The 18,505-nt window shown below is 41.2% G+C and overlaps 1 pseudogene; it reads left to right on the top strand.

Moving 5' to 3' along the window:
- Positions 1–1,662: 1,662 nt before the first annotated feature.
- On the top strand, positions 1,663–1,805 carry LOC147526388 (5.8S ribosomal RNA; annotated as a pseudogene).
- Positions 1,806–18,505: the final 16,700 nt, after the last annotated feature.

Here is an 18,505-nt window from a genome sequence, read left to right as displayed (position 1 = left end):
CTGTACATCACTTGCACATCACTGTTTCTGGTTACAAACACACAGGTCCCATTCCACAAAACAGCTGGACCTTTCTGTCTATTCTGAAGAGAAATTTAAAGAGAAACTCCTCTTCCTAAACAATGTCTTTTCAGAGGGGCATTGCGCCCAAATATTGATATGCCTCAAAACGCTGGGATTGCTGAAGCAAGTAACATGATGCCTACTGGGCCTCATGGGAGACTCTCCATCACTCACAATATTTTTACTCAAAACCGCAAAGCCACCACACAGAAGCTATATTCAATATTCTGCGAGGCAGACCTTCCTGAGCACAGAGATTTTGATTTAACTTCCCCAAGTCAAACGTTCATTTATTAGTCTGTCTGCCTAGGAAGGATCAATACTGTATTTTTCCAAGCTAGCCTAGTTATGGAATCACAAAACCTAAGCTGATCCCTGATTTCAAGAATCTGAAGGAACTCATAGACTTGACTTCTGTTTCGGTACCTTCCACGACTGAAAGAATGACTAGGTTTATATAACCAGCTGCAGTGAGAAAATGCAGTTCACTCAAAAGTTCCAGCTTCCTCAACTGAATCCACTGCTAAGTTGCCAAAGCAGCAGAGTTTAGAAGACTGCAGAGTAACAGAGTTTGGAAAAAAGTGATTAATAAAAATGCTTTTATCCTACTGTTTATCTTACTAGATGGTGAATTGGGCATTCACAATCAAACTGTTCAAGTACAGCCATGAATGTCCTAACTACACCGCTGTGGCAAGAATGGTGCATAACTTTTCTGCATTGAGGTCTAGATCTTGGATCTTGAGGCAGATATGCTTTCTTATTCTGCAAATCTTGACAACCATGACAGATGTCAATTCTGGAGTCTGTAAAAAAGTCTGTATTGACAAACAGCATCCAAAAAACTTTTCTGGTATTTCCAAAAGGATGCGTGAACCATTAGGTAGGTTTTTGCTTCAGATCACCATATTTTAAAACACTATGAGAGACGGATCACTGTCTTGGTAGATAAGTTGCATGGTATGCATACTGGCTTCTCCTTCAACTATTCCTTCTTCTTTCCTAAACCACTGTTTTGACATTTTATGTATTTTTCACATAACCAGTTCTAGGCCAGGTGAAGAAATATTTTTCAAGGCCTGCAAAATAAAAATTCGTGACTAGCTTAGAAACTGTGTGATAAATGCCAATACAACTGCCAGAAAACTCCAGCTTCCATTGAAACCATTCTCCCTATTCCTCCTTCATAGTTTTCAAGCATTTCGGAAGTGACTTGCTGGTTTGTCTTTTAACGACCCTGTTAACCACATGACAGCATAGCAAAATTATCAAGTAGGTTAAACCGAAGGTTCTTAGTAATCCTCAGTGCTCTCCAATTTGGTACGTGCATTTTTCCTGACACTTGAGACTTCTAACTACATTTCATTGCCCAGCATTGTGCCGCCCCCGGACGAGCGAAAGGTGCGTTTCCCAGGTCGGTCCGGAGTGCGGGCTCCCGCCCTTCGCCGTTCGGGTTTTTTTCCTGTTTTCCCGCACCCTTTTCTCCGTCGGTGTGTTGCGCTCGTCCGGCCGGCCGAGGCGAAGCTTCTCCGTCGCGCCGTGTCGCTCCGTCCCCCCCCCCCAAATCCGCCCGCGCGGGGCGGTGCCGAAAGGGCAGGCAACTCTTGGCGCTGGATCTTTGGGCTGGTGCGTGGATGAAGAGCGCAGGGAGCTGCGAGAGTTAATGTGAATTGCAGGACACTTTGGTCATCGACACTTGGAACGCACTGCGGCCCTGCAGGGCTGCGCCTGTCTGACCGTCGCCTGGCGATCAGTCGCCAGGGTGCCTCGCAGGCCCGAGAAGGGCTTTCGTCCCCTAAGCCGAGGCTCGGGAGCGCTTCGAAGCTCCCCGCTTCCGGAGCGCCCGCTCGGCGGAGCGCGTCCCGCCGGCGCCGCCAGGGTTTCGTCGGGCCGGTCGGGCGCGGCGCGGCGGCGGGGAGAGAGAAGCGCCTGTAGGGGGGGAGGGGGGAGGCGCGGGCCTCTCCTGCGCGGGCGGCTGTCTGATCGCCACGTGGAATACTGCATTCAGCTCTGGAGTCCCCAGCACAAGAAGGGCATGGAGCTGCTGGAGCGAGTCCAGAGGAGGGCTACGAAGATGATCCGAGGGCTGGAGCACCTCTGCTGTGAAGACAGGCTGAGAGAGTTGGGGCTGTTCAGCCTGGAGAAGAGAAGGCTCCGGGGTGATCTTATAGCAGCTTTCCAGTACCTAAAGGGGCCCTACAGGAAAGCTGGAGAGGGACTTTTTTACAAGGGCATGTAGTGATAGGACAAGGGGCAATGGATTTAAACTGAAAGAGGGCAGATTTAGATTAGATCTAAGGAAGAAATTTTTTACTCTGAGGGTGGTGAGGCACTGGAACAGGTTGCCCAGAGAAGTTGTGGATGCCCCATCCCTGGAAGTGTTCAAGGTCAGGTTGGATGGGGCTTGGAGCAATGTGACGTAGGGAGAGGTGTCCCTGCCATGGTTGGAACTAGATGATCTTTAAGGTCCCTTCCAACCCTAACCATTCTATGAGTCTGTGAAAATCAAGAACTGATTATATTCTGATTTGCAAAAAAACTCATGATTTTTCTCTGCACAATGACCACAGACACTTGAAATTCAGCCTGACATAAGGTAATGTTTAACTCCATGTCTTTTGTTACAAATTTATTTTTTGACTATAGACTCTACTGAAGTTTAAAAATACCGTAAAGCAAGTGCTGAACAATGAACAGTGTAAAACAGACTGGTTTAACTGAAGTGAGAGCTTGGAGGAAATATAGAAAAAGATGCTTTGAAAAGTTCTGTAACGATTGTTCAGTTACAGTAAACTTAAAATGTCATTAGTCACAGGTGAAAAGGAACAAAAATAGCTCTGAAATGTGCCTGATTCGACTAATGTATCCCAGGAACCAGTGAGCACTTCGCCCCAGTGACCCGAAGCGCTGGTACCCATAGTGAATGCAGCACAACCACTGACTCACTGGGACCTGGCTCCAGTCCACAACACAGCTGGGCTTCTTAGGTAGAGGATTGTTAGGTCCTCAGACAGATAGGCAGATTCAGAGTTTCCCCAGCAGGACTTCCTGAGTGAAAACTGAAGCTCTGTCCCTTGCAACCATTTTTTTATTGTCTATAGCTGACTCTAATTCACACACATTTGGGTAAATCTACCACCTTTGTTTTTTTATGAGCTTCTCCTGAGCAAAAGTTATAAGGTAGAGGGAACAAGTGGTTTAGATTAGCCCAGCCCTGGAGAGACCATTTTACACATTAAGAGTGTTAAAGCTTGAAAGCTTTTTAAAATTCAGATTGTCTCCCAGCCTACCATAACCATGAAAATTTTAGAAAAAACATTTTAGATAAAATATTCACCAGCAGCTGAAAGCCTGCAGCCCACTTTCTTCCCCCCAACAACTTATTAGATACTTAACTAAAGGTAAGTTTCAGATTTCTTCAAGGTAAAACATTGCCCTTCGTTCTGAGTTCAGAGCTACCTGAGAGCAATCCATTGCAATTCAAAGCGCTGTCATCATATTAACAGTTCCTTAAAACCCTGAAAGTCAAACTTGTTTGTTTGTTTTATCAGTGGAGAACAGTCTCACAGCTCTCCAGTTTGCAACTAGGGATGCCACTGAAGAACTTTATACATTGAAGAATATATCAAGCAATAATTCGCATTTAGTACCATTTTATATGCACATACCCAGGTTGCAACCTCAGGAGCTGAGCAGTGAGCTATCAGCCAAAGCTAGAAAAGTACAAATAAATACAGGTGAAAAATCACAAGTCTCAGTTCCCTGTCATGCCATCCTTGTTTTACAACAGTGTAATTGAAGGCATTATGTATAGTTCATGTTATTCCTTCAAAACATTTCTGTCACTGGGGACTCTTCCAGTGCCCAGCCCATGATGCTATAGAGGCAAACAGACACACTCACACTTTGCCTCCACACTTCCTTAAGCAATCTTAGACTTCACAGAGAGATGTACTAGAGTGGATCCCATGGAAAAGGAAGAGATGCTAACCTAGAAAGGATTAAATCACCTTCCAATTTTACTTTCAGGTGCAGTATAGACGGTTCTTGCTCAGTTGTGCACTCTTTCTGGGATTGTTAAAAATTTGAAGAAATCTGAGTTAAGAAAGTTCAGAAACACTTTTATTTTTGAAACAAGATCATCATAATCAGAGTATTGACACTGAGGTACTACACACCAGCTAGGACATTCTGTGTGTCCCATGATAACCAGGATAGCAATCAGGAGAGAGAGTGGTGTCTGCTTCCTCTCTGCCATAGCCTCTTGCAGACCGGTTCCTGCAAGTTACACTTGTCCCCTGTAGGCAAATAAGTGGTTCAAAAACTTCAGAATTCACATCTCATAGAGACAAATGTCTCTATTGCAATAAAGTTAGCTATCAGAATATGGTGAAGCAAGCACAACAGGAAAATAGGTGTTTGCTGAAGAATATAATTTATTTTCAATAGTAACTCCAACTGAAACATCTAGGAACAGCAAAAGCCCTAAAAGAGAGTTGAAAATGTATTTAAACTGGAAAATAAACGTGTATGTAAAACAACTCTTACTGGCAGACCAGCAGAAGCAAGTAGCAGCATTTGTGCATACACAGAACAACAGATTTCAAGTGCATAGTGTAAGTGCTCATAAAGGGGTTCAAGGCTTTTCAAGTGTGGCTGCTATCTTATTACCCATTCAGGCGTCTTCTTAAGCATCAGCAAGGTTTTCATGTGTCCAGCACCCGCTGTTGCAAATGGTGGTTGTGTATGTCTGTAGAAGGTGGATTTACAAATTTAGGTCTTGTAAAGGCAGCTAAGAGGAGCAATATATTAACTATGACAGAAACAACCCTGCTCTTGCTGTTTCGCTAACACCAACTGAATCAATGCCCTGTTACCCCACTGAAACAAAGTAGTCCACAGGCTATTCCATGAACTCCCAAACTGCAAAAAAAGGTCAGGGTCTCAGGCATCTGCGTCCGCCGTCAACACTGATAAACAGGACAAGGTGGAAGGACAAACCTCATTGCAAATATAATGTAACACCGGTACTAATTGTGAGGGCACGTAAGTTTTAAGGTTTATGACTCTTTGTACAAAGAACTACACCCGTTGCTTAATATTTTGAGCACACAAAGCTTTAATTCAGCTAACCTGGAATGGTTGGCTGAATTATCCACAAAATCTGTCTAGCTAGCCTTCCTGTCATGGCTTACATACTGACTTGCAAGATCAAACCTTAAGCAGCTGGGGAAAGAGATGTGATTGTCTGGTATCTTGTGAGAACTAAGAGCCTTGAGGCAGACTTCTTGTCCTCTTACTTGTGCTGAATCATACCTTAGCCCAAGCAGTGTCACTGACTTGACAGGTACTATAAATAAGGTAAAATTTAACATAGACAGAGTGATCTATTACATTTTAAGATGTATATTCAAATAAGATACAATATCATGTAGAGAAGCTAAGCTTCTGAATGACAAATACTAGAATTCAGAAGTCTGAGTTACAAAATGAACAAAATTCAGAAGTTAAATGTTGTAGTAGTAGATTAAAAGCTAATTCTGTGACCAGATCAAACCACAGGTTAGCCCCAATACAAGAATACAACAGCCGTGGCAGTTATGTGGGTCTGCATCCCATATATTCTTTCTACTTCCCCTTTATCTTTTCAGAAGAGGCTGGTAATTTAAATTAATCTAAACCATTAACTACACAGCACTGGATCTAGCTGCAAAATGGGAAGAAGAAACAAAGGTATACCTGTTTAGGAGGCACTGATGAACAGCTAGATGTCTGGTCCCTGCTACTTGTTCCTTTAAAGAGAAAGCAGGTAAATAAACTTGTCAAATATCAGTACCCAAAGTACAGATAACCAAGGCTGAAGAGCGAAACTGATAGCCTTAAACCTAAGACGTGTCTAAGTCTCAGATTAGTCTGGATGCTCAGTGAAGGACTCTGGAGAGTCTGTTCTCCATACTTCAATATGTAAAAAAATATTTTCAAAACATCAATATGTTCCTATTAAATTAGTGTAAATTTCCAAAGATGCTTCCATTCTAGACAAATTGCTTCCATTGCTGCTAGTGACTCAGGTGTCCTATAAATATAGACCTTATTCTATAGGTCTATCACTAGCACAGTGATGACTCAGGTAAATATTTGCATGTCTCTGCAGAGCATGCTTCTGTCAGTACTCGCCCAGTTAGATATCCATATGGATACTGGGTTCTGCCCATGGTTCAGGTGTCTAACTGCATGAACATCCTTGTCAACACAGGGATACGAACAGACAGGACTGGAGGTGGCTTTTCTACAGACAAAAAAAGTGCTGCAGGGAATCACTTCTGACATCCTGTCTTCAAATTGTATCTGTGGCCTAGTAAAATTTGTTCAGTTAGAGATTCTTCATATTGAAGAGTCTTCCTCAACCACCATAATAAATTGCCTAGAAGAGGACCTGGGCTTTTGTAATTGTTTACTGCACCAAACCTCTCCAGTGGCAGATAATTTTTGACTCCTAGGTCCAGACTCATACACATTTCAAACATATGGCGAAGAATGCCAAAAAAGAAAAATGACCCATGCTAAAATACTCTTGAAGAAAAAGATATGCCTGTGAATCTAATCCTACAGGAGACGCTTTTCTCCATAAAAAATGCATTTATTTCTTTTAGGGATAAATTACAAGGTACGCCAAGACCCTTTATAGAATACCACGGTCTGGTGATCTCAGATCTACTCCACAGATCAGGTCTGTTAGTCATTTAAAATGATTAAGTGCTAAGAAACCATAAAATTGCTTCAGTGGACAAACAGTTCAAGAGCTGTGGTTATTGCTCCATCGGCAGCTTTCCAGTTGCTGTTCTTGTGCTGAGCAGTGTTCTCTCAAGACCAATACCTTGTGTCTCGGTTTGGTGAATACAAAACTTTTCCTTTATCAGCAGCTTGGTCGTGCTCCATCACAACAAGCAGCCACGTTGCTCTCGGTGGGAATTTGCATATTTTTTTCCCCATTAATATTCTGGTTGTGCTGTAAGAAAGTTTCTCCTTCGACCACAGCTATAAGGTGGGCAACAAAACTGCGTGACAGGTGACAAATCTACATTTCTCAGAGTATGCAAAAAAACTCCACCTTCAAAACAAAAATCGTCCGCTGTGAATAAAAAAAAAGACGGTTGTTAGACTTAAACCAACACTTCCAAAGCTCCTTGCACTAAAGCGAAAAACAGCTGTTTATGCCAATTTAGAAACACATCCTGTCTAAATGTAGAAACAGAAGTGATCAACTAAGATACAGATAAAGCTAGAAATAAATAACTGGCTTATAATATTTATCATAGAATCATAGCATGGTTTGAGTTGGAAGGGACTTTAAAGATCACCTAGTTCCAACCCCCCTGCCATGGGCAGGGACACCTTCCACTAGATCAGGTTGCTCAAAGCCCCATCCAGCCTGGCCTTGAACATTTCCGGGGTTGTTAAAAAGCTCAAGAAAGAGAAAATTATGCAAAAGCAAGTTCTTCCAGAAGAACTGTGCACAAGGATTCACAGAGAGTGTTCTGCAGCTTCAGAAGTTTAAATGGTGTAATTTATCTCACATTCGTAAGAGATAGGAAGTATGTAATAAGGCCACCAAAGATCTGCCAAAAGCAAAACTTGGAAGCTAAAGTATTAGTATGTTAATTTCAATGCCCTCCTTCCACATGTGACCTTTGTGACACACACACATTAAAAAAAAAATTAAAGGCTGGGTAGATAATTTGACAGGAATAACAGGATATAAAGAAACGGCATCTTTTGTCACAATGGCATTTAACTGGGCTGGAGGTTAGAGAACAGTAATTAATTGCTTAATTGGTTTGAAAGGACAAGCACTAGGAAGTATGACCTTTCATTGACACTTTGCTGCAATGGTGCATTAATTATAGCTGAATTTCAATGTATCTTCTGTGGGAACACATGACATTCTCATTAATACCAGACAAGATTACTGTGGTCATAGCTTTTATAACAAATGCCTAATGCTAAATTGAAGCATCATTTAGCGCTTGGTCTGATATGTCCAGCAATGTTAATAATATTTTTCTTTGCTAAGTATTTCTTGCATCTAAAAATTACTGTTTCTCACACTTCAAGGAGCTGGCAGCATGGAATTAAAGAAACATAGCGAAAAAGACAAACTGGAGAACTTAAGTAGACTGGAAAAGTCGTCTTTTGGCTGTTGGTTATTTTTCTTTTCACAACAATAGACACCAATTTGCAATGTTCATTAATTTAGTCCAGCAAAGTCAAGGAACAAGCCTAAGGCTCCAGGATAAAAAAGATCCTGATGAAGATCACACTGCACTAATTCAGCCTAAAGGTAATGGTGCTGAGGAGTAAAATGTGACAACATGAGGTGCAAAGAGATGATGTGATACAGAAGATGTGCCCATTCCTGCATTTGACTCATCTGTTTTTTGCTGGGCTTTTTTCTCCGAACTTTACCATGCTCTTTCTGCTCTAAATCATTCATATCAGACTCACCAGACTGTCAGAATGAAGAGGCTGCTCTATCAAGGAGCTGGGAAAGCAAGGCATCTGCACAAAAGCCAGAACCTCTTGTAGGAAAGCCTTTACAAAAACAAGAAAGTAAGTCTGGGAAAATCTTGTCATATGAATATTTTGATGGCTCACTGGTTTTTAAGCTTGCAAGATGTCTTGATACTACCATAGAATCATAGAATCATAGAATGGTTTGGGTTGGAAAGGAAATCAGAGATCATCTAGTTCCAACCCCCCTGCCATAGGCAGGGACAGCCTCCACTACACCAGGTTGCCCAAAGTCTCATACAACCTGGCCTTGAACACTTCCAGGGATGGGGCATCCGCAACTTCCCTAGGCAACCTGTTCCAGTGCCTCATCACCCTCTGAGTGAAAAATTTCTTCCTTAGATCTAATCTAAATCTCCCCTCTTTCAGTTTAAATCCATTGCCCCTTGTCCTATCACTACACGTCCTTGTAAAAAGTCCCTCTCCAGGTTTCCTGTAGGACCCCTTTAGGTAATGGACGCTGCTATAGGATCACCCCGGAGCCTTCTCTTCTCCAGGCTGAACAGCCCCACTCTCTCAGCCTGTCTTCATAGCAGAGGTGTTCCAGCCCTCAATCCCCTTCGTAGCCCTCCTCTGGACCCGCTCTTGTGTTGGACCCTCCATATCTTTCTTGTGTTGGGGACTCCAGAGCTGAATGCCATATTCTAGGTGAGGTCTCACAAGAGCAGAGTAGAGGGGCAGAATCACCTCCCTCAACTTGCTGGCCACACTTCTTTGGATGCAGCCCAGGACACAGTTGGCTTTCTGGGCTGCCAGTGCACATTGCCGGCTCATGTTGAGCTTCTCATCGACCAGCACTCCCAAGTCCTTTTCCTCAGGGCTGCTCTCAATCCATTCTCCACCCAGCCTGTACTTGTGCTTGGGATTGCCCCGACCCACATGCAGGACCTTGCATTTCGCCTTGTTGAACTTCATGAGGTTCTCACAGGCCCACTTCTCAAGCCTGTCAAGGACTCTCTGGATGGCATTCCTTCCCTCCAGTGTGTCCACAACACCACACAGCTTGGTGTCGTCAGCAAACTTGCTGAGGGTGCACTCAATCCCACTGTCCGTGTCTCCCACAAAGATGTTAAATAGCACTGGTCCCAGTACCGACCCCTGAGGAACACCAGTCGTGTGACAATGTTTACCAGGGGTTTACCAAGGTTCAATGAGCTCGATGGCAACATTTGCCTTCTCAGCTACTGCAGGGAAAGGCATAGAAAGGAAAATTGAGTTGGAGTTGAGTTGGAATGATTCACGCAGAGACCAGAAGCATAAAGGGAAAGGAAGACCATTCCATTGAGTCACGAAGTTCTGAGTGGGCCCCTTCCTTCCTAAGCTCCCTGTGGAGCCTGGGTGCAGCCAGGTCCAATCTTAGTCTCAGACTTGGGCAATGGTTTATACATCATGGAATTATCTCTCCAAAGTTTATAATAATTAATACTGAGTAGCTATGTGGATTAGTGTCGTGGTTTAGCTCAGCCGGCGGCTGAGCTACCACGCTGCCGCTCGCTCAACTCCTCCCTCCGGCGGGATGGGAGGAGAAAAATCAGAACGAGAGCGACGAGACCAGTAGGTTGGGATAAGGATGATTTAATAGAACAATATCAGGAAAAGGAAAAAAAAACAGGGTAAACAACTATGAACGTACAAACGCAAAAACAATACGTCGCGAAACGCGACGCACCACCCGCTCCCGATCACCGAAGCGAACCCCTCCCCCGGCTGCTCCCCCAATATATACCCTGAGCATGACGCCACATGGTATAGAATAGCCATTGGCCAGGCTGGGTCAGCTGCCTGAAGCGTGTCCCTTTCAGCTTCCCGCGAAAAAGAAAAAAAAAAAAAAGAAAAAAAAAATTAACCCTTTCCCAGCCCAACCCAGAACACTCCTTTATTCAGAAAATGAAAATCTGGGGGCTTTGTTTTGGCTTGGAACTTAATCAAGTCTTTAAACAGCATTACGGTTCCCCTAGTGTCTTGGATGCCAGTTATATTGTACATTCATATTTGGAAAACAGTCCAAGACAGGAAACATGCCAAAAGGTCAAACCTGAGAAAAATTTGATGCCGTCAGGCTTCAGCCCTATCCTTACAACTAGGCTAAACCACAGTATTCCTGTGAAAGAGATAATACAATGTGAATGGTTTTTTAGGAATACTTTACCACTCACTCAGTGCTAGGACGTTTCTTAAAATATTAACATCAAAACCAGGAATTCATTTCTATTTTGCTAATATAAAATAGTGGAACTCGCTAGTAGCTGCACAAGGTAATTAAAGCAGCTTCAGGAGGAATAAACAGTACTTTTATTGTTGCACTTACATAAACAGAACAGTGTTGCAAAGAACAGTAAAAGATATGGAAATAACAGTGAGTTTTATGAACTGCAGTATCTCCCTGTATAAACTAGTGAGTTCTGAGGGAAAGAAAGAATAACTCTAATGACCAGTTCTGCACTGAAATTGTAGGTCATTGGAAGCATATAAAAAACCTGACAGCATTTGCTTAAAGAGTTCATATATTCAGTAGTGGCACACAGTAAGCTTTGTGCTTTAGAGGGGGACTGTTTTGCAGGAACCACATAATACTACTATATTCCTGTGTATAAATAGTGAACTTACCTGCTTTGGAAGATGCTCACACAGTTTCCGTGTATTGCAGCATGGAGTGGAGACTTGCAGGCTTTGTAACACATATTTATTTAGTGATGATCTAGTAAGGAAAAAGATTTCATGGAAGAAAATCACTTTGGGTAAGGAAATGGTTCAGGCTTGTTGAGCAGAGGCTATGTAATAGGAAAATGATTAAGGTAGGTCCTGAGGCTAGCTCATTAGCTCAGAATCACAGTTTGGTGGAAAAAAAGCTGCTTCAGGACTTCTTTCTCTCTCTCAGCAAGTACCTGCTGAAGTTCTCCCTCCTGAAGGACCAGATGGATGGTTTTACTGGATTTTTCTGTGATGAGTGATTTCACTCATATGACTCCCTAAGAGCCATTAAACTGAGAAGAGGTGGATAGAGACTCTTTTAGGTTTTAGGTGATTGGTCTCACCTACCTTGTCTAATTCTGTTTAATCACCTATCTCCACAACACAGGAGACTCATAGGAGTAAATGTGTTACTAGTCCTGAGCCAAAAATGCCTTAGATGAAAATGCCACTAGCTCTTCCCTAAAAAAGCTATCTGGATTGCATGACTTTCTAAAATCAAGCTTACATCCCATGTGAGTGTTATCTGCTGTGAAATTTGAGAAACTTTCTTCTAATCACACAGAAATTATCACAACGGGGTTTTTTCAGTCCTTTTAGTGCTTCCTATTCCACTTTAAATTGAAAGAGAGAAAAATACATGAATCAAAAAGCATTTAAAACCCGTAACTACTTAGCTGGAAAAAGCCAGGATATCTAGTGGGTTGACTAGATGAGTTCAATAAAATGACGCAACAACACGCAGCTGCATTGATGTCTTCTCCATCTCTTCCTTTTAGAGCACCATCTTGCTCTCGGATCTCTGCAGGACAGCTCAGCTCCTGTGCTTGGCTCCCTCTCACCTCCCTGTGTACACAGATGTGAGCGATGAATATGGGAATGAAGAGCAACTGTGTAAGTATCTTAGAGGTTCTAAGAGGCCGATTCTGAATTCTACCCTTAAACTTCTTTACTACAGTGACAGATTTTTTTTTTTTTTTAAAAAAAAAAGAAAGCTAAAAGATATAAAAAATCCCTCACACCCAGCTGATAAACCTGTGGTTGGTTCTGCAAGTAGTATCTTGAGAGATGTTACTACAGTTGCTCAAATAGTGTAATTTTGCACATGTTAAAGCACTTCATATGCATATATGTTCTTTAGTAACGTGATCTTGTTTTTTCTGGTTAGTAGACCTGTGGGCTGTTCCAAAGCTACTCGCATCTGTTTGAAACTCCATCAACAATGATTTCCTATTAAATATTGTTGAATCAAATTGCTTGAGAATGGTAAAGTCTCTCCTCTGCTCTCTGGAACAGTATAGATGAGGTTTTGTTAAAAAGAAAGATGGCAGTTAAATTAGAGAGGTTCCCTAGCCCTCAGGCTTTTTGAAAGTGAAGACTGATGCCCATACAGGCCCGTTAGCTGGTTCTGTGATCTGCTTTTATAGTGCAAGTTATGACAGATCATGATGTGCACTGTGGCAGCTGTGCTGAAATACATTTGTGAGGTTAAATTTTTCAACCTAAAATTTGGAGATTTGATGTGGGTTAACCCCAGAAGGCAGCTCAGCCCAACACAGCTGCTCATCCACAGGGGAGTAGGGAAGAAGATCAGAGGGGCAAAAGTGAGAAAATTTGTGGATTCAGATAAAGACAGTTTAATAGGTACAGGGGGAAAGAAAGGAAACAAAACAAAACAAAAAACAAGTGATGCAAGACCAGTGACTCACCACCAGCTGATAGATGCACAGCCAGTCTTCAATCAAGGGTGACACTGCGAAACCGCCCTCAGGTTTATTTCTGAAAACTATGTTATATATAATGTATGGGATATCCCTTTGGTCAGTTAGGGTCAGCTATCCTGGCTGTGTCCCCTCTCAGCCTCTTACCCACCTCATCACCCTCAGCCTACTTGCTTGGGGGAGGAAGAGTGGGAAACAGAGAGGGACTTGGCACTCTGTGGGCACTGTTCAGCCATAGCTAAAACGTAAGTGTGTTATCAACACTGATCACTGCGATTACAAATGCAGGACATAACACCATATGAGGTGATATGAAGAAAATTGACTTCGCCCCAGACAGACCTAGTACATGATTAAAGACTCCACCTCTTTCCTCAATTAAGAGACTTTCAGCTATTTCAGTCACTAATGTAAATGATCTAAATTTTTTTCCTTTGCCCTGTTGTTTGTAGAAGGTAGAACTAAATTCAGTGTAGAGCTGTAAATGCAATTATCCTTACACAGCCCAACAAGAAACGAAGACTTTGTATTACAGCTAAGACATCAAACAAATATCTCTTTCTCTATGTGACAATCAGTGCTTGTTTTCAGAAGAATGGTTTGTTTCTTCAGCTGTTTCTTTTCACTCTGCTTTGGAGAACTTTTGTTATTGAGACCTATGTAAATTTTCAAAGCAGTCTCAACCCCATTTTCATCAAAGAAGTATGTACCACACTGCTTAAAAGCATTTGAGTGCCTAGCAATCTCCCACTGAAACCTGTTAAAGTTTGTCACTTGGGTATCTCTGAAGATTTGGGCTTTGGAAGCTTATTAAGCAAACTTTCAGAGGCTCTCGAAATGAATAGAAGTTGTGTTACATTTCAGTGGGATTTGAACTTCCAAGTCCACAAATTACGTCCAAAGTAGAACTGTGGGGCTTTTGAAAATGCTATCCTGGCTTCACTGAAACGCAATTGATTTGGTCTAGCTGAGCTGTATCACTGTTTGAGGTCTTTGTCATTGGGGTTGATATTCTAACTAACATTAATTAATGGGTTAAAAAAACAAGTTTGCAAAAATTCCTGGTTGCTTATTCATGTAGGTCAATGCCTAGAGAACATTCTAAAATGCTAAGGCATATAATTCCCGTTTATTCCCAAAGCTACCCATGGAGACACTATCAAAAGGCCAAATAGAGACTTATGTGTATCTGTAGGTGGTTAAATATCCTTAAGTACTTTTTAATTTGGCTTCATGGAGTGATACCTATAGCTTTACTTTCACTGTTTATAAAAGCTGCTACTAGTGTTATTGTGGCACCACAGATTTTTTTTTGAGAAATGACCACAAAAATAAAAATAAAAAAAAAAATTGCTTTTAAATTCTCTATATTACAAATGTTGTGTTCCTTTCTTTTTTTTAGTTTTTATCGCTTAAACTGTAATTCTAAAAAAAAGTTTTCCTAAAATAATATAGATAATGATCTATGTAACTATAGTCCTTCATTTCTCTAAAATATAAGTGTTCAAACAAATGAGGAAAAATCAAACATGTAAAATAATTCCACCAGGGACATGGGTACTTTACTTGGTCCGGAAAGAAAAAAAGAACCAATGTTTCATGCTACACTGCTCATATAGGTACAGCCTGAGGATTTAAAGGATTAGCCTCTGCATCAATATGGTTGTCCTTGGTTTAGAAGAATCAAAAGGCCTGGTGGACTGAGGTCCAGGCAGGAGAGGTATTCCAGAACTGAGTCTGCAGCAAACCTGTGGCAGGCTGGAGTAAACCTGACTACTCTGGCTAATTGAGGGAAAAAAAAGAAAACAAAACAAAAAAAAAAGAAAAATAGTCTCTCCCTTCCCTGCTTTCCACCTGCTTCCCTCTCCCCTAGTAGGACAACAGGCTTGGCAGCCATCCCTTTCTTTAGAAGTCCTACTCTAGCTACACCTGTGCAAAACCAAAATGAAATTAGTTTAGAAATCTTTTTGTAATAGTATTGCACAGACTAAAGGCATGTGTAGGGCTCTGAAAGCTCTTGCTGGTTAGAGATACACAGAACTAAGGAGCTAAAAGATGATCCTCAAAAACACCTTCTTTATTCCAGTTCTGTACTCAGCACAGCAGCAGAGTGTCAAAAAGAGAACGGACTCATTACATTTTGCTGATTTTCTATTTAACATTTCTCTTTGATTCCAGATACTCTGGGAAGGAAAGGAACACAATTTCTATTATAGTTTAACAGTAACAATGTGATGGAGTATGTATGGTTGGTACTGAATTTAATTTTCATATTTGTAACATTCTCCACTGCAAAACAGTGGAATACAAAAAACACAGACTTCTTACAGATAAATCAACTCAAAACGTCCCAAAAGATGTCAGTTTTTAGTGATGATTTGTACTGACATTACAAGCAAAATATGCTCTGTAAAAATCTTTTTTTTTTTTCAAAAAGAAAGGTGATACTCAGCACATAAAAATAAGAGCTTATTTAGGCACACAGGAAACAGTGAGAGAAACTTTTATGAACCAAATTTAACCTTGCAATATAAGCACCTGTTAGTTGACAATTTACAGCAAATATGCATGAGAATATGGATCATAACAACTTTGTAACTTAGAAATTCTGGTATTACTAAGCTCCATTTGCCCTATTGCAAAACAAGATGGACAGCACCACCTGCAAACCCAAAATGTGAGATCATATTTGTAGTGTTGTGTTCAATTTTGGGCTCTATAGGACAAGGGGACATGACATTGACAAACCAAAGTGAGTCCTACAAAGGACCAACTAGATGATTAACAGACTGAGGCACCCGTGATGTGAAGAGAGGCTGACAGAGAGTTAGGTTTGTTCAGCCCTGAGAAGAGTGATAAGAAAATCTCATCGCAACCTTCAGCTCTGTGATGGGAGAATATAGAGAAGATGGAATGAGACTCTCCTTGAAGGTGTGTGGTGGTAAGAGGAGAGGCAACAAACATGACAACAAGGGAAATTCTGGTTGAACACTGGGAAGCTTTTCCCCATGCGGGTGATCAAATGCTGGAGGAGTGGCCCAGGGATTCTCCATTCTTAGAGATATCTAGAATGTGACTGGTCACAGCCCACCTAACTGGACCTGGTCTGAGTGAGGTGTTTGAAGCAGATGACCTCTAGATGTCCCTTTCAATCTCTTTTATTCTGGATTCAGTGATCACCTTGAAGAGAATTTTTTAAAATCCCAACTATTTTGGTCCTTACATTATTTGTTTTATTGATTTACTTGACACTGTTTTCTCAATATCTATATTTTTATATCTGTTGCGGCCGAAGACGGGGAAGCAAGACGCATCAATATGATGAGTAAAAAGGCTTCAGCTTTATTCTGTGATACTGCTCTTTTTATAGCATAGCTCGGTTCTGTGCACGCTTTCATGCGCTGTACTTAGCAAGCTAATTGGTCTAGCACTACTGTTCACGCGACAAGCACGAGTATGATACACACTGTGATTGGATACAGATTTCTATATTTGTTACAATATTTTAATATTTTTGCAGTTAGTATGTTTTGCTCAGAATCTTGTTTTTCATAGTTTCATCCTTCTTGTTTTTTTCCCAGGGACAGTGTGTTTTTCACAGCTTCAACCTACCTTCTTATCTCAAGGACAGTGTTCTTTTTATATTCGCTGATACACATTCCTTACTGTTAACACTTTGGCTGCAACATATATCCTCGTAGTCTGGTTTTGCTTTGGTTATATGTTTTTAGATGTGTACTGATTCAGGTTCACTAAAGGATAAGGTTGTAAATAATCTGTGGATGATCACTTGCATGTTCCTATTTCTTAGCACGTCTTGTGCTCAGAAAACAATTTATCCAGTAAATGTCATAAATAGTTTTTTCTGAACAATTTCTTCTTTGGCTCACCAAGCGTCAAGAAGCAGATCATGATTTCTTCAATTAATTTACTACACTTCATTCAAAGGTATTTGAGCTTTCTTCCTACTGTCTGTGATTTGATAGTCAGCAGTGAAATGTTGAATATTCTATACTGGGTATTCAAGATACAAACTTGTTGATGAGAAAAATGACGAACTATTGCACTGATCTCTAACAGGGTGAATGTGGACTGCAAGATGCAGAGCTGAAAGGGGATGGATGCCTTTTAGAAAGGCTGAGATTTACTGTTCCACTTGCAAAGTTTAAGATTTCAGATCCTAATGTAGCAGCACTGCAGTGACCTAGTAAACACAGGGTGTTATGAGTGAGTCTCTGTGAAATTAAGGGACTGTGGAGGATTGTCTTGACCTGTCATCCATGTTCTTATTTTGTGTTTACCTGTCTATGACTAACCTTTCTGTTGCACAAATACTATCCAGTTCCTTGGAAAACTGCTCTTTGTGTTGTGTTTGTAAATGGTCTGAAAGGCAAAGGCTAATCACTGTCCTCTCCTTGGAAAGCCTGCTGAGGAGTGGTAAAGATAATAATAAGTAGAAAATGGTATATGAAAACAATTATCCTGGGGCATGAATCAGACCAAAGTAATTTAAAATAGATTTTTTTTGGCGAAAATGTACTAGTAGCTCAAACAATAAAAATCATAACAAAGGGATTCATGTTGGGGGTTGCATTTGCTTTTGGCCTGTGGAAGCACTAGTGATAGAAATAAATCAAAGTAGTGTTCATCTAAATCCATGACATTTTAAGTAAAGCATATCCACTGCTCAACTGTCTACAGGATACTGGGCTATTTAACCATCTTCTGATAGTGTGTGATAAACATTTCGGATGGTCTACCTTGCAGCTGTGTTTAGATGTACACTGTTTTATGCAGTAAAGGTATACTTCCTTGCTAATTGTTCACTGGAAAGCCATAGCTATATTTTTGATTTAGCACTTACCTGTGAGGTAAAGACCTGTAGAGAAGTCTCTCCATTTCATCCTTGGCCTGCAGACCACACTAGTGTGTCTAGAAGAAGAAGGGGAAATGAGAGTGAGAGGCCAGAAGATCCCACCTCTGGGAAAACACAAAATAATCTGCATTCGTATTGTATCTGAGAAGACTGAGACAAAACCACTGTCAAGATGTAGGAAGTGTGCAGCCAGTAGTAGCCTGTGCTTTTGGGAGCAGAAAGAGCTCCTGTGGCTGCAGTGGCTCCTGTGGTTTCAACACATAAACCCCATCACTCACTTGGCTTTCTTGTGGATAAATTATCAGAATTGGATCAGCTTTCATTATGTGAGTTTTGTATTTTTATAGTGCTTAGTGTGACAGGAGGCAGTGGATATAGTTGTAAATGATACTCCGATAGCTTTGTTTTGTGGCTAGTACCCAGAGTAGGTAATAACAGCTTAAGTCTCTACTGGAAGAATCAAACAAGAGAATCTGTTTATTTTTCTGTTTCACTGCAGAAATTACAGTGACAAATCTGATACTACTTGCTGAAATATAAGCCAAAAGGAAGTGAAGGAAAGAAGATTTGCTTTAGTTTTAAA

Source organism: Tauraco erythrolophus, chromosome Z (assembly GCF_009769465.1).
Source record: "Tauraco erythrolophus isolate bTauEry1 chromosome Z, bTauEry1.pri, whole genome shotgun sequence".
Taxonomy (NCBI): Eukaryota; Metazoa; Chordata; class Aves; order Musophagiformes; family Musophagidae; genus Tauraco; species Tauraco erythrolophus.
Note: the sequence above shows the minus strand (reverse complement) of the source record. Positions and strands in the feature narration are given on the sequence as shown.